This window comes from Lactuca virosa, chromosome 4 (assembly GCF_052849685.1).
Source record: "Lactuca virosa cultivar CGN04683 chromosome 4, Lactuca_virosa_CGN04683_v6, whole genome shotgun sequence".
NCBI classification, from domain to species: domain Eukaryota; kingdom Viridiplantae; phylum Streptophyta; class Magnoliopsida; order Asterales; family Asteraceae; genus Lactuca; species Lactuca virosa.
The window spans coordinates 59,446,730-59,461,314 of NC_136429.1; the positions used below are offsets into that span (position 1 = coordinate 59,446,730).

At 40.1% G+C, this 14,585-nt stretch overlaps 1 non-coding gene across 1 annotated transcript; it reads left to right on the forward strand.

Annotated features, from left to right (window-relative positions):
* The first annotated feature begins 1,297 nt into the window (after positions 1–1,297).
* On the forward strand, positions 1,298–1,404 carry LOC145110331 (small nucleolar RNA R71). Its single transcript, XR_013709713.1, has one exon. It is a non-coding gene; the product is annotated as a small nucleolar RNA R71 (small nucleolar RNA).
* Positions 1,405–14,585: the final 13,181 nt, after the last annotated feature.

The following is a 14,585-nucleotide window of genomic DNA, read 5'->3' on the forward strand; positions in this document are numbered from 1 at the left end:
AAGGAATATGGCATAATATTAATACTTGCACCTGAATCCGGCAATGCTCGTGTGGTCATTATGTTCCCAAATTGACAAGGTACGGTGATGCTTCCCGGATCGCCTCTCTTTTCTGGCAGTTCAGTCAGCACTATTTCAGCAACTTCTTCTATATTTCTTCTAGTGGTAAAGAGGTTTTTAAGTAAACTACCGTATTTCGGTGTTTGTAATATCGTTTCAACAAACAGGACATTTACTTAGAGTGCCTTTATGTGCTCCATAAACCTCCTATATTCTTAAATTTGCCCATCAGGTATGGCTCGGCTCGGAAATGGCAAAGAGGGTCGGTAAGGCTTCAAAAGAGAGCAGTTTTAGGTATCAAGTTGTCGACTCGTCGAGTCCATGATGGCAACTCGGCGAGTTGAGTCGGGTTTACTCAAATCCCAGCTACTTTCTTCTTCTGTTCGCACTTTGTTGGGATTCTTCTGGATAGTGGTCAGAGGAGTGTAAATCGACTCAGAATCTATTGTTATTGCATTCACATAAGCCATTCTTGGATTTTGCTCGGTATTGCTAGGAAGTTCATCGGGTGCTCTTTGGTTGATTTGTTGTGAAAGCTGACCTAGCTGTTTTTCGATGTTATGAATAGATGCTTGCTTATTCCTAAGCATATTTTGCTGATCCTTCATCATAGCTTGATGTTCTCTAAGCATATTTCGTTGCTCTCTCATTTCAGCATCTGAATCATTATGCCTCTTCTCAGACGCAGCTACAAATCTTGTGAACATATCTTCCCAGTCAGCTTTTTTTCTCCAGCACCGGTTCCTGTTTTTGATAATAGCCCCTTTCTTTTTGCTTAAATATTTCTCCTCCTTTGCCTTTTTGTACTCATCATAAGGAAGCCAATCCTTTTTGGGTTTCGCCAATTGTCATCATACCTATCACCACTTGAATAGCACACTTGCACCCTCCGGTTCCCGTTCTCGTCAAGATCACAATCTTTAGTGAGATGAGGCCCTCTACAATTCTCACAACCAACCCTAATGGCATGGATGGATTGGTCCATCTTAGTCATTCTTCAATCCAAATTCTATAGTTTAGCCATCATTGCTGCCATGCTATCATTAACTTAGTTCACCGCCCCCGACTCAGTTCATTCCTTGGGTTATTATATTCTCTAGAGTGCTTAGAGAATTCTTCAATTAGGGCCTTTATCACTGGGGGTGCTTTCTTTGTGAGTGGTCCTTGCGAATCAAGGAGTTGCCTAGTTGTCACATTTACTCCATCATAGAAAATGGAGACTTCTTGTTGGCTGTTTAGATCGTGATGTGGGCAATTCCTTAGTAAGCCTTTGTACCTTTCCCACGCTTCATATAGTGACTCTCCAGCTTGTTGTTCAAAATTAGCTATGGCTTTCTTTAACTTGGCTATTTTTGAAGGAGGGCAAAACTGGTCTATGAATTTTTCTTTCATTTTAGCCCATGTAGTGATGGCTCCTGGAGGAAGTGATTTCAGCCAATCCTTTGCAGCTCCCTTGAATGTGATAGGTAGCATACGAAGCAAGACAGTGTCGCGAGCCACATTAGGGACATTGAAGTAGTCGGCTATGTCATTGACTTCGTCAAGATGCTTGTATGCGTCTTCATGATCATTCTCGTAGAATGGAATCTCCTTAAGTTGAGCAAGTATGTGGCCTTTAAGTTCGAAGGTGGCAGTTGCGGGAATGATGGGTTGTACTAGTCCCGGTCCGGTATCGTTACGTATTCTCTTCTTCCATTCGCCCATGGGAACTTCATCGATGTTAGCCATGGGGTTAGCTAATTCGCCTTCTAAATCGCTACCTTTTTCGGAGTCGGTTTCTTCTCTTTCAGATTCGTACTCGGTGTCCTCCTTCTTCGGGTCTTCGTCCGCCACTGAAGAGAAGCTGGATTCTCCTTCTTTCTTGCTCTTTTTCTTACTGAAAACAACTTTTAGATGCTTTAACGGTGAATTATTCGACGTTGCGGTTTCTCCTACGTTATTGCCTTTGTTTTTCCTCAAGGTTGCTTCCGGGTCTTCAAGCGGTGGAATCAAAGGTGTACCTCCTCCCCTGGTCATAAACGAACTGTAAACAAAACAGAAAACACGCGTAAAAAGAACAAAAAAATAAAATAAAACGAAACTGAGTTTCAGCGATGGACTCGTCGAGTAGCTTCGATTGCACTCGGCGAGTTCAAGGCTAAAACTGAAAAAAATCAAACAAAAATTCTAACAAATCAGTTAAAATTAAAACTAAACCTAATACGTAGACTACTAAAGCAGTAACTTTGTGCAAGATTAATCTCACACAAAGGGTCGGTAATACTAGAAATTAGAATTAATTTTAGAACCGTTCCCCGGCAACGGCGCCAAAAACTTGATGTGTGTAAAACCAGCTAGTTTTAATCCTACTTTTCAAATGTAAATTTAACACACGAAGACAGTGGACCTATCAATTGTGGTATAGTTAAATAAGTAGGGTATCGAACTCAGGGAACGGAAATTAAACTAATTACTAATATTATCTAAAACAAATAATAAGATAGGAGGGGTTTCTCTAGTTTTACAAGACTAGAAACTTAACTAAAACTTACCTAGCACTTAATTAAACAACTAAACGATTAAATTGCAACTAAATTCAATGATAAAAAGGACTTATGTCTAGGTTCGAGTCATTTGATCCTATGGTTGATTTTATGGTAAATATTTCGGATTAACTTTTCATTGGCTACCGATTGGGATGATTAGGTTCACGTTCGTTATTGCTAATCCTTAAAAAACAGATTAATTCAAGCAGTGGCCAATTGTCTAAATTAATAAGTTCCCTAGTTAATTAATTCGGGTTAAGTAAGACTTGTAATGGTTAATTGAATTGGTGATTCAATTAACCTCTTGTTGATGGTGTATCACACAAGCTCACGTATTAATTTACGTATCTTCTAGTTAATTCTAGTTTCACATTCGTTATTCCTAGACATATAACTATTTGGTCACATAAATCATATGAAATAAATAACTAAGAGATGTTCATACAACTTAATTACTGATTTATTAACAGAAAATAGTTGTTATTAATATATGAGGTTCTTTAACAAGCTTAACAAAACAATATCACAAATTAAAATTAATTCTAACCATAAAATCAATCCATATTCACAAAATCATCTACCCTAAACAGAAGATAAAGGTTTTAGTTCATAATTGCAGTAAAAACAAACTCAAAAACGAATTCAATTAGTTCAAACATGATTCAATCAAAAGCTTAACTAAGAATGAATTAGAATTTTCCTTAATCCTCTTCAAAATGGAACTTAGGGTTGATTCCTCAGCTTCTCTCGGTCTAGCAGTACCTTCAATCGCAATCTGAGCCTCCTAAGATTCCAGAGAAGTCCCCATCTCGATCTCAAAGTCCCTATTTATATTTTTCTGGAAACAGAGGTGACTCGTCGAGTCAAGGTCTCAACTCGTCGAGTCCCTCATTAAAAATCCGTGTACGGCAAGGACTTCTAGAGCTTCGCGAATCTTCGATCCAACTCGTCGAGTCAGGCTTTGACTCGCCGAGTCCTTCTTGTTTTTGGCATTTTTCTTCGTTGTTTCAACTCCCGAACTTCCAACTGCTTCTCCTGCTTCCTTTTGCTTCCGAGCATATCTTTTGGACTGAAAATACAATTTGAACACTATTAAGTACCTTTTGTCCATAATATGTAAATAATTAGCTAATAAATAATGAAAATCTATACTAAATATATAGCTAAATATGCACATATCACTCATTGCGACACACAAGTCACGAAGTTCGATTTACCCCAAGCGAATACTACAACTCATCTGAAATCGTTTCACCTTCGACCTCTGTTTTCTACCAACCACTGATTCCATGCGTCTCGCGGTTCCTCCCATACTGACAAAGCTGTCCCACTCGGGTCTAAGACATCAGATGGAGATCAATACCCCTCAAAATGAAACCCATCCGTGAATCCGAAACCTCAACTCGCCTACTCAATACACAAATGGATCCAGACTCAATCTCGAGAGTCTGATTAAACAATAGAATTGGAACCACTCATTTCCAATCTGCTACTCAACACATGACCCGAGATTCGCGAATTTACGCACACACCATCTCTCAATTCCTTTCGATTTCGATAATACCTCCTCATCCCATGGATATAATGATTCCGACCGACACGGAGACCCCACTCTTGCTCCTGGTTCGGCAACCAGGTTCCCGAAAACTCAAGTGGTAAGGCTACCCAAGCCTAAGAACTCCTCTGCGTCATACTCTGACTACTGAATACTACAGCTCTCCGCTGAACAATATTTCCTCTTATCGACCACTGAGTGCTACGGTCCCTCCCCGCAGTCTTAATACGCTCCTTTACTGTCACATGAATGTTACGGCTCCCCGCAGACTTACGACACCCTCTCACTGACTCGTGAATGCTACGGCTCCCCGTAGTATTACAACACTCTCTTACTAACCAGTGAATACTATGGCTCCCCGCAGTATCACGATACTCTCTCGCTGAATAGCGAATACTATGGCCCCTGCAACATCACAACACTCTCCCGCTATCCAGTGAATACTACGGCTCCCCGTAATACCACGATACCCTCTCCCACTGACTCATGGATGCTACGGCTCCTTGTAGTCTTACAATTACTCTCTCGCTCACTGACTCACCATGGGCTCACTCCATGGTTTCTCCCGATAATCCCAAGTGATTACCCCCACTCGGATCCACTCGCTCTCTCATCACCTCATAATCTCATCATCAAGTCATCACTACGTTGGGTTCACTAACTCATGCTCCACAACCCAACATAGATAAGTGCACACACCCACTCAGTTTATGCACCACCACTCCTGATGTAAGTTCTCGTAGGCAAGACACTTTTCTCAGCACAGATACACCCTTAGACAGTCCCACTCCGACGACAATTAACTGAGGGTTTCCCACTGGAACAAAAGTCGCTCGATACTCCACTCGCCATCTTACAACTCGAGTCTCAACATGACCAACTGGTAGGATATCATACATGGGTACCTCGGTACACCATCACAGCATCTCACGATGTCCTGCCTTAACCACTGATTTTCCACTTATGTAACCCGAAACCTCGAAATACTCCCATCTCACAAATCGAAACACGGAGGAATCGTCAACGACTGAAAATTCGTTGACAAAAATCCGAAGCTCCATCCTCTACTGATCTCCACCCATACGAAACTACTCATACCGACTCTGAAACTGGTTGACAAATCAACTGCTGCCCCTCCTGGAGTATAGATCTTAATCTATACTGATACCCACAAATCTCAGCAATTGCACCCTGAACTCAGCGGCCCAACCGCCTCGAACTCAACATTTGCAAACCGGAAAAATCCCTGGTCACCATAAATTCTCTGGCCAACGGCCACCTGCCGTGGATCCACTCATCCTTTCTTAAGCACATGCAAATACATCATCTCGCCTCATCCACTAATAACCCGAGTCTCATGTGTCTGCACCGCAGATCTCCATAACCAGTTCTCTAACTGCTCCTGAACAAATCTCTGGTCCTCTTAATAAAATACTAAGTTCTCCCCCACTTAGGGTTCGAACCATCACCAATTGGCATACCTACAGTCTACTCCACCGACTGTTTCACCAGGTACATCACACTTAACTCTTGGAACGTACCACGTAATCACTCAATGATCTTCCCGATGGAAACCAAGCAACTCCAAATATCCCGTAACCCAGACAAAAATCTCAGAATCCTCCCGACGTGACTGCCCCTAGTCATCTCGAAGCCTCAGACCGACACCGCCGGATACCTCAACTGTTCCGAATTAGTCCTGACTCTCCATCTGGAAATAATGCACTATCACACACCTCGTCTCTGATTCCTCAACCAGCCTCCCATAGCAGAAATCATCAAGGAAGCAAGAGACCTTACTCTCACAGTTGATACACAACGTAGACAACGAGGGCCACCGCCCCAGTATACTCCTCTTGATCACTTGCAACCGCTGCTAAAAGCATGCCTGACTCGACTAAGGCATCTCTTTGTCCTCATCTCAGTCTCCACTAATAGCTCTCTCGTGGTATAAGGAAATACCTCACAACAAACATACTGCCCAAATACTCTGGTGAAAAGGTTGCAACCCTATGCTACCCCACGGGGTTCACCTCCAACTCTGAAACCGGGAGCTCAAAATCTCGTTTTGCTTCTCCCAGGAAACGGGAACAACGCAACTCTTGTCACAGAAAGTGACATCTCAACTATCGGCCGATTGCTAAACTCGGACCGCAATTCTCCATAAAGTCTCATCTCTACTCAACCATGTGTCTTGCAACTCCAACTGGCATCTCACCAACGAAAATCTCTCAAAACTAACTCGATTTCCCTCTCCAGGTATGCTCCATTAAAACTCGCTCGACATGGCCCTCTGGCCCCTCCTCCTATCACATCTATTCTCAAACTAATCAACCACAATGGGACAACTGGTAAAACCAGAAGCTCTAACCGCCACGAATCATGGTACTCGAACCACATGTTCACCCCTCAATCTGCTATGAATCATGGTACCCGATCCATGTTATCTCCTCTCAATCTGCTATGAATCATGGTACCCGAACCATGTTATCTCCTCTCAATATGCTATTTAGAACCTATGGTATTCTCCCTGTTTTGAGTACGATTCCTCTGCTTTCAGTAGTACAGACCCATACTACCTGCCACATCTACCCGTACTTTCCACACGGATCGTCCCAGAATTCCTAAATAGCTCCTCAACCTTCTCGACCACCAATCCCGCTAAATCTGGTTGCTTCCCAGCGACTACTCTCCTCTATCAGCGTACTCATCTGACTAAGGCCACTCCCTAGGCTCTTCCTAGGTTCCCCCACTTCTCTGCCATCAGCTGCTGAAGAACTCCTTATGATGCCAGCCATCTACCTCCGAATATCGTCATATTCACTTCGTAGCTAACTCCCATCATCAAGAGTTCCACAAAGCAAGAAGCAAGTAGCATTCGGGCATCGAATAATCTCTACCAACACGTAAAACCACTCTAGGTTACCACTCTACTTGCTCTACTTACACTCAAAAGGTATCACCGTACTCAAGAAACTCTACCCCATGCGGGTTTCTAACTACTCTCTTAGTAGGCTCATCCACTGCTCATCTAGGTATCTCTCCTAGATTACTCCTCTACTTATGCTCTCTTTCTCTAAAAGATTCCTGCTGGATACTCTTACTCCGCACATACTCAAAGCACATCACAGATAGCAAAATTCCTAGGCTAAGGCATCACAAATCATGCAACTCTAGCCTTAAGATATGAAATACCTAGCCTATCTTCTAGCATGCATCACTAATATCTCAATAATAACTCATAACACAAATAAGTAAGGGTATTTTGGGAAATCACCGTTCGGGCTCTGGCTGATTGTACACACGGCTCCAACTCATTTTCTCTTAAACTCTTTCTCATTTTAGAAAAAATTTATCTCTTTTTGAAATTTTTTCTCAAATCCTCAGTTTCAGTCCAAACACACCCGGAGGTGCATCCGAATCCCTCAAACCAAGGTTCTGATACCAACTTGTAACACCGTAAATTTTCAAAAAAAAATTTCATTTTAATTTCACATAAATCTCATAACACGTTTCACGGAAATCTCATTTATTTAATTTACAAAAACACAACTCCATAATTAATAATCCAGGATCCTCAAAATATAACTCTTTCTCTGGTGTGTACAATCAAGCCGACGCCTTCCCTCGATACTGAGAAAAACTGAAACACATATCACATAACATGGTAAGCACGAAGCTTAGTGAGTTCCCCAAAATACCACACCCAGCTCATTAGCCACTCGAGGCTATAACTCTGAAAGACCCTCCGGTCAATGTGTCTCAGTGGGACCCTCCGATCCCACAACTCTGATGGACCCTCCGGTCCTAACTCTGTGGACCCTCCGGTCCTAACTCAGCAACTCAGAATAATACACATCATAAATCACATAGACATAATGCAGGATATCACAGTACTCAATATAAACACATAAGGCATCTCAGTCACACAAAGATACCACTCATGGTAAGTATAGTGAGAAGACTCACCTCGGATGATGAACAGCCCCTATAAACGCTGCTGCCATGCACCGGCCACTAACTCTGTGCCAAACCACAATTATCCTAATTAGGAACTAAGTCCAAACTCTCACTCATTAGGTCTAAAGGTAGTCCACTAACCAGCCCATCAATGACCTAAAACCCATTGGGCCAACCAAGGCCCAATAATAGACGGGCTATCCCAAGGCCCAACTCTCCCTCTAAAAGGCAAGCCCAACTCAATGGCCCAAAGCCCAATATAATATTCTCTGCTCAAAATCACTAATACACAAGCCCAAAAGTCCAGGCCCAACCCTTAGGGCCCAATAATAAATTCAGCCCAAAAGCTCACAGAGCGGTTACGCGGGGCGTACCTCCCTTGGTACGCTCAGCGTACACAAGTATGCAAGAAACTGATCGGGGACACCAACCCAATACGCGGGGCGTACTGGAATTACGTCGGGCGTACGCCCAGCTTTGCTTAGTCCATTCTCTTGGTCTTAACCCGTTAAGACCTTAGCTCATTTCTCAGATCTGGACTCCCTAACAGTTCTTACTCAATAAAGTTAGTGACTTTAAGCCTTTGCATGGCTGATATGATGACAAATACACAAAACAACCAATCTCTTATCTCAAAAATCTCATAACTCATGCATGGCTTGAAACCAACGTCCAAGACCTCATTTTTATGGATCCTCTCCACTAGAAACACTCTAAAGGACAAACATTAGGCTCTGGAGTGCAACAACTCATAAAGCTTCAAGCTTTGGGACCAAAAACCCTAAATTGGACCATAACATGCACAAATCAAAAGAGTGGTAAAGTTTGAAGCTTTATACCTCTATATGAAACTCCCAACTCAGATTTGCTCAGATCCAAGAGCTTGGACTCCCACTCCTTCTTCTCCGAAGCTTTCTCTTCTCTTCAAGAACACACAAACACTCTCCAAGGCTCACAAATGCACTCACAAGCTCTAAAACGAGGGTTAGGGCACACTTAGGGTTTGATGTCTGAGAATGGTGGCCAGAAATGAGGCCATCATATCCTTTATATAAGGGACTCACCCTAAATTAGGGTTTTCACTCTGGGCCTAGTACGCCCAGCGTACTAGGTGGCTCTGCTTGAAACTCACGCACATGAGTATGCTAAGGGTACACACATGTACGCCCAACGTACTCTGCTGCCACCTTTTTCAATTAAATGACTTATCATGCCATAACTTCAAACTTCCATTGCTTCCTCGATATAACTCGGTTTCCAATGAATCTCAAACCCACGGGAAGGTGACGAGATTCCCTAAGCTTCTAGCAACTCGTCGCAACCCCGAGACGTCCTCATGCCCAGTTGCAGCCCACGAACCCTAATCACGGACAATCCGAAACAGGATGTTACATAAAATTTAGGACGTTACATGTATTATTGTTATTTCAAGTTTGTTAAGGACGAAAATCATAACAAAAAGAAATCATAAGGACGATCGGAGTGCAAAAAAGAGTTTAGGGGCTCAACACACAATTTTGATCAAACCATAAGGACGGTTTCAATAATTTACTCTAAAAGAAATTATCCATGATATAAAAAAATATAAAAAAAACTAGGTATCATAATAGCTTAAAAATATAATTATAATAAAAATTTGTTTTATTTAATTTTTAAAAATAAAAAAGCAAATGAAGTTTTGAAGTTTTTTAGAAAATAAATATTTATAAAGAATAAAATAATTAAAAATAATTTATAAGTTTTAAATTACTTTTATTTATGTTATTTTTTTAAAAACAACTACCACATACAATGAAAATTAGTCCACAAATATTTTGTAAGAAATGTTCCATTTCATTCGTTTGTGACAATCAAATATGATATTTTCATTCTAGTGTAATGCTACTTTTCATTATCTTTTTAATTATTGCATACTAAACATTACCTTAGCTTGGAAAAAAGAGAGGACATTACTTTGAGTCTCAACTCCTTTCATTTTTATATAAAGCTATATATTATACCTATTCCGAAGGAGAACATGATGTTCGGATGGCCAACAGGTCCCGATTGAAACACCATGGTGCCCTAGACAACCCTTACGATTTTTTCCACACGATGATTGAGACTTATTGTCTAGGGCACCCCCATTCGGGAATATAAATAAACTCTTATCCCCATCCCCACACGATGCTTAGTTAGTCCCGATTTTTTCCACACGATGGTTGAGACTTATTGTCTCTCTCCTCTTCCTTCCCCTATTTTCCCCTGCACTTTTCCTTTTCCTTTGTATGCTTTACATTATGATTTGTATATTGTTGAAAAATGTGTATAACATAGTTTCAAAAATAGAATAAAAGATGAAAAACGTTACATTAATGCGAAAAAAATGATAGAATGTAAAATAGAGTATAACATATAGGGATGACAAAAAAAAACTCCATACCTGATGGGGAACCCGAAACCCGCACCTATTTTGACTTAGGGAATCCCAAGTTGATTGGGGATGGGGAATCCCCGAATAAAAAAATGGGGATGGGGATAAGGATATCCCTAATCCCCGACCCTGGACCTGGCCCCGATATATATTAATATATAAGAATAATACAAAACATATATTTATAGTATAATTTACAATACATAAAATTTGATCAAGGTAACCTAACTCATTAGCAATTACTTGGTTGAAATTATACCCTCCGGTCCTAACTCTATGGACCCTCCGGTCCTAACTCAACAACTCAAAATAATACACATTGATATGTGCATAATTAGCCATATGTTTAGTATAGATTTTTATTAATTTTTAGCTAATTATTTGCATAATATGGACAAAAGGTACTTAATAAGGTCTAAATTATATTTTCAGTCCAGAAGACATGCTTGGAAGCAAAAAGGAAGAAGGAGAAGCAATTAGAAGCTGGAGAATGAAGAAAGAAGAGAAAACCTGGAGATACTCGGCGAGTCCACGAAGCTCCTCGGCGAGTTCCGAAGAATGTTCGCGAAGTAATGTCCAGAATCCTTACCGCACACGGATTTAACAAAGGAACTCGGCGAGTTGGAGAGCTATTCGCCGAGTTGCCCCTGTTTTGAGATAAGTATAAATAAAGGATCTTATTCCGAATTGGGGGACTTTTACTGGCTTTTTGGGAGGATAACCTGTGATTGAAGAAACCCTTGGAGACCTGAAGAACCCTAATCTTTGATCTTTTGAAGACTCAAGGCGAATTAGGTTAAATTTTCCACTTAATCTTAGAAGTGAATCATGTTTAGATTAACTAAATTCTTTTTTGAGCTTGTTCTTACTGTAATCATGAGCTGAATTTTCGTAGTTTCTGTTTAGGAAAAACCAAGTTACTCCTATGGTTTGATTTAAACTTTTATTGATTGATTATTGGTGATTTTATTAAATTAAGTTTGTTAAAGAACCTTATGCATTAACCATAACTATTATCTGTTAATTGGAAGACAACTAGGCTGCATGAACATCTCTTAATTGTTAACCTCATATGATTTATGTGAACACTTCATTATATGCCTAGGATTAGTGAATATGAAACTAGGATTAACTAGAGAATGGGTAAATTAATGTGTGAGCTTGTTTGAGAAACCAACAAACAAGAGGTTAGTTGAATTACTAATTTGATTAACCAATTACAAATCTTATTTAATCCAAATAATTGAACTAGGGAGTTAATTAGTTTAAACAATTGGCCACTGCTTGAATTGATTAATTTTCTAAGGGTTAATAATAGTGAATGCGAATTTAACCACTATAGTTGGTAACCAATAACAATTAATTTATCACTTTATCATAAAATTAACCATAGGAGTGAATTGGTTGGACCTAAACAGAAACCCTTTATTAAATTTGGTGAATTTTTACTTGTTTTAGTTGATTAGTTAATTACTTGTTAGGTGGTGTGTTTAAGTTTCTAGTCTTGTAAAACTAGAGAAAAACCCTTTACTTTTATTATTTGTTTAGTTAAAATTAGTTATTAGTTTAATCTCCGTTCCCTGAGTTCGACACCCTACTTATCTAACTATACCACTAAAAGACAGGTTCACTGCCTTTGTGTGCTAAATTTATATTTTTAAAGTAGGAATAAAACCAGTGCATTTTACACACATCACACATCATAAATCACATAGACATAATGCAGGATATCACAGTACTCAATATAAACACATAAGGCATCTCAGTCACACAAAGATACCACTCATGGTAAGTATAGTGAGAAGACTCACCTCGGATGATGAACAGCCCCTATAAACGCTGCTGCCATGCACCGGCCACGAACTCTGTGCCAAACCACAATTATCCTAATTAGGAACTAAGTCCAAACTCTCACTCATTAGGTCTAAAGGTAGTCCACTAACCAGCCCATCAATGACCTAAAACCCATCGGGCCAACCAAGGCCCAATAATAGACGGGCTATCCCAAGGCCCAACTCTCCCTCTAAAAGGCAAGCCCAACTCAATGGCCCAAAGCCCAATATAATATTCTCTGCTCAAAATCACTAATACACAAGCCCAAAAGTCCAGGCCCAACCCTTAGGGCCCAATAATAAATTCAGCCCAAAAGCTCACAGAGGGGTTACGCGGGGCGTACCTCCCTTGGTACGCTCAGCGTACACAAGTATGCATGAAACTGATCGGGGACACCAACCCAATACGCGGGGCGTACTGGAATTACGCCGGGCGTACGCCCAGCTTTGCTTAGTCCATTCTCTTGGTCTTAACCCGTTAAGACCTTAGCTCATTTCTCAGATCTGGACTCCCTAACAGTTCTTACTCCATAAAGTTAGTGACTTTAAGCCTTTGCATGGCTGATATGATGACAAATACACAAAACAACCAATCTCTTATCTCAAAAATCTCATAACTCATGCATGGCTTGAAACCAACGTCCAAGACCTCATTTTTATGGATCCTCTCCACTAGAAACACTCTAAAGGACAAACATTAGGCTCTGGAGTGCAACAACTCATAAAGCTTCAAGCTTTGGGACCAAAAACCCTAAATTGGACCATAACATGCACAAATCAAAAGAGGGGTAAAGTTTGAAGCTTTATGCCTCTATATGAAACTCCCAACTCAGATTTGCTCAGATCCAAGAGCTTGGACTCCCACTCCTTCTTCTCCGAAGCTTTCTCTTCTCTTCAAGAACACACAAACACTTTCCAAGGCTCACAAATGCACTCACAAGCTCTAAAACGAGGGTTAGCGCACACTTAGGGTTTGATGTCTGAGAATGGTGGCTAGAAATGAGGCCATCATATCCTTTATATAAGGGACTCACCCTAAATTAGGGTTTTCACTCTGGGCCTACTACGCCCAACGTACTAGGTGGCTCTGCTTGAAACTCATGCACATGAGTATGCTAAGCGTACACACATGTACGCCCAGCGTACTCTGCTGCCACCTTTTTCAATTAAATGACTTATCATGCCATAACTTCAAACTTCTATTGCTTCCTCGATATAACTCCGTTCCCAATGAATCTCAAACCCACGGGAAGGTGACGAGATGCCCTAAGCTTCTAGCAACTCGTCGCAACCCCGAGACGTCCTCATGCCCGGTTGCAGCCCACGAACCCTAATCACGGACAATCCGAAACAGGATGTTACATAAAATTTAGGACGTTACATGTATTATTGTTATTTCAAGTTTGTTAAGGACGAAAATCATAACAAAAAGAAATCATAAGGACGACCGGAGTGCAAAAAAAAGTTTAGGGGCTCAACACACAATTTTGATCAAACCATAAGGACGATTTCAATAATTTACTCTAAAAGAAATTATCCATGATATAAAAAAAATATAAAAAAAACTAGGTATCATAATAGCTTAAAAATATAATTATAATAAAAATTTGTTTTATTTAATTTTTAAAAATAAAAAGCAAATGAAGTTTTGAAGTTTTTTAGAAAATAAATATTTATAAAGAATAAAATAATTAAAAATAATTTATAAGTTTTAAATTACTTTTATTTATGTTATTTTTTTAAAAACAACTACCACATACAATGAAAATTAGTCCACAAATATTTTGTAAGAAATGTTCCATTTCATTCGTTTGTGACAATCAAATACAATCAAATATGATATTTTCATTCTAGTGTAATGCTACTTTTCATTATCTTTTTAATTATTGCATACTAAACATTACCTTAGCTTGGACAAAAGAGAGGACATTACTTTGAGTCTCAACTCCTTTCATTTTTATATAAAGCTATATATTATACCTATTCCGAAGGAGAACATGATGTTCGGATGGCCAACAGGTCCCGATTGAAACACCATGGTGCCCTAGACAACCCTTACGATTTTTTCCACACGATGATTGAGACTTATTGTCTAGGGCACCCCCATTCGGGAATATAAATAAACTCTTATCCCCATTCCCACACGATGCTTAGTTAGTCCCGATTTTTTCCACACAATGGTTGAGACTTATTGTCTCTCTCCTCTTCCTTCCCCTCTTTTCCCCTGCACTTTTCCTTTT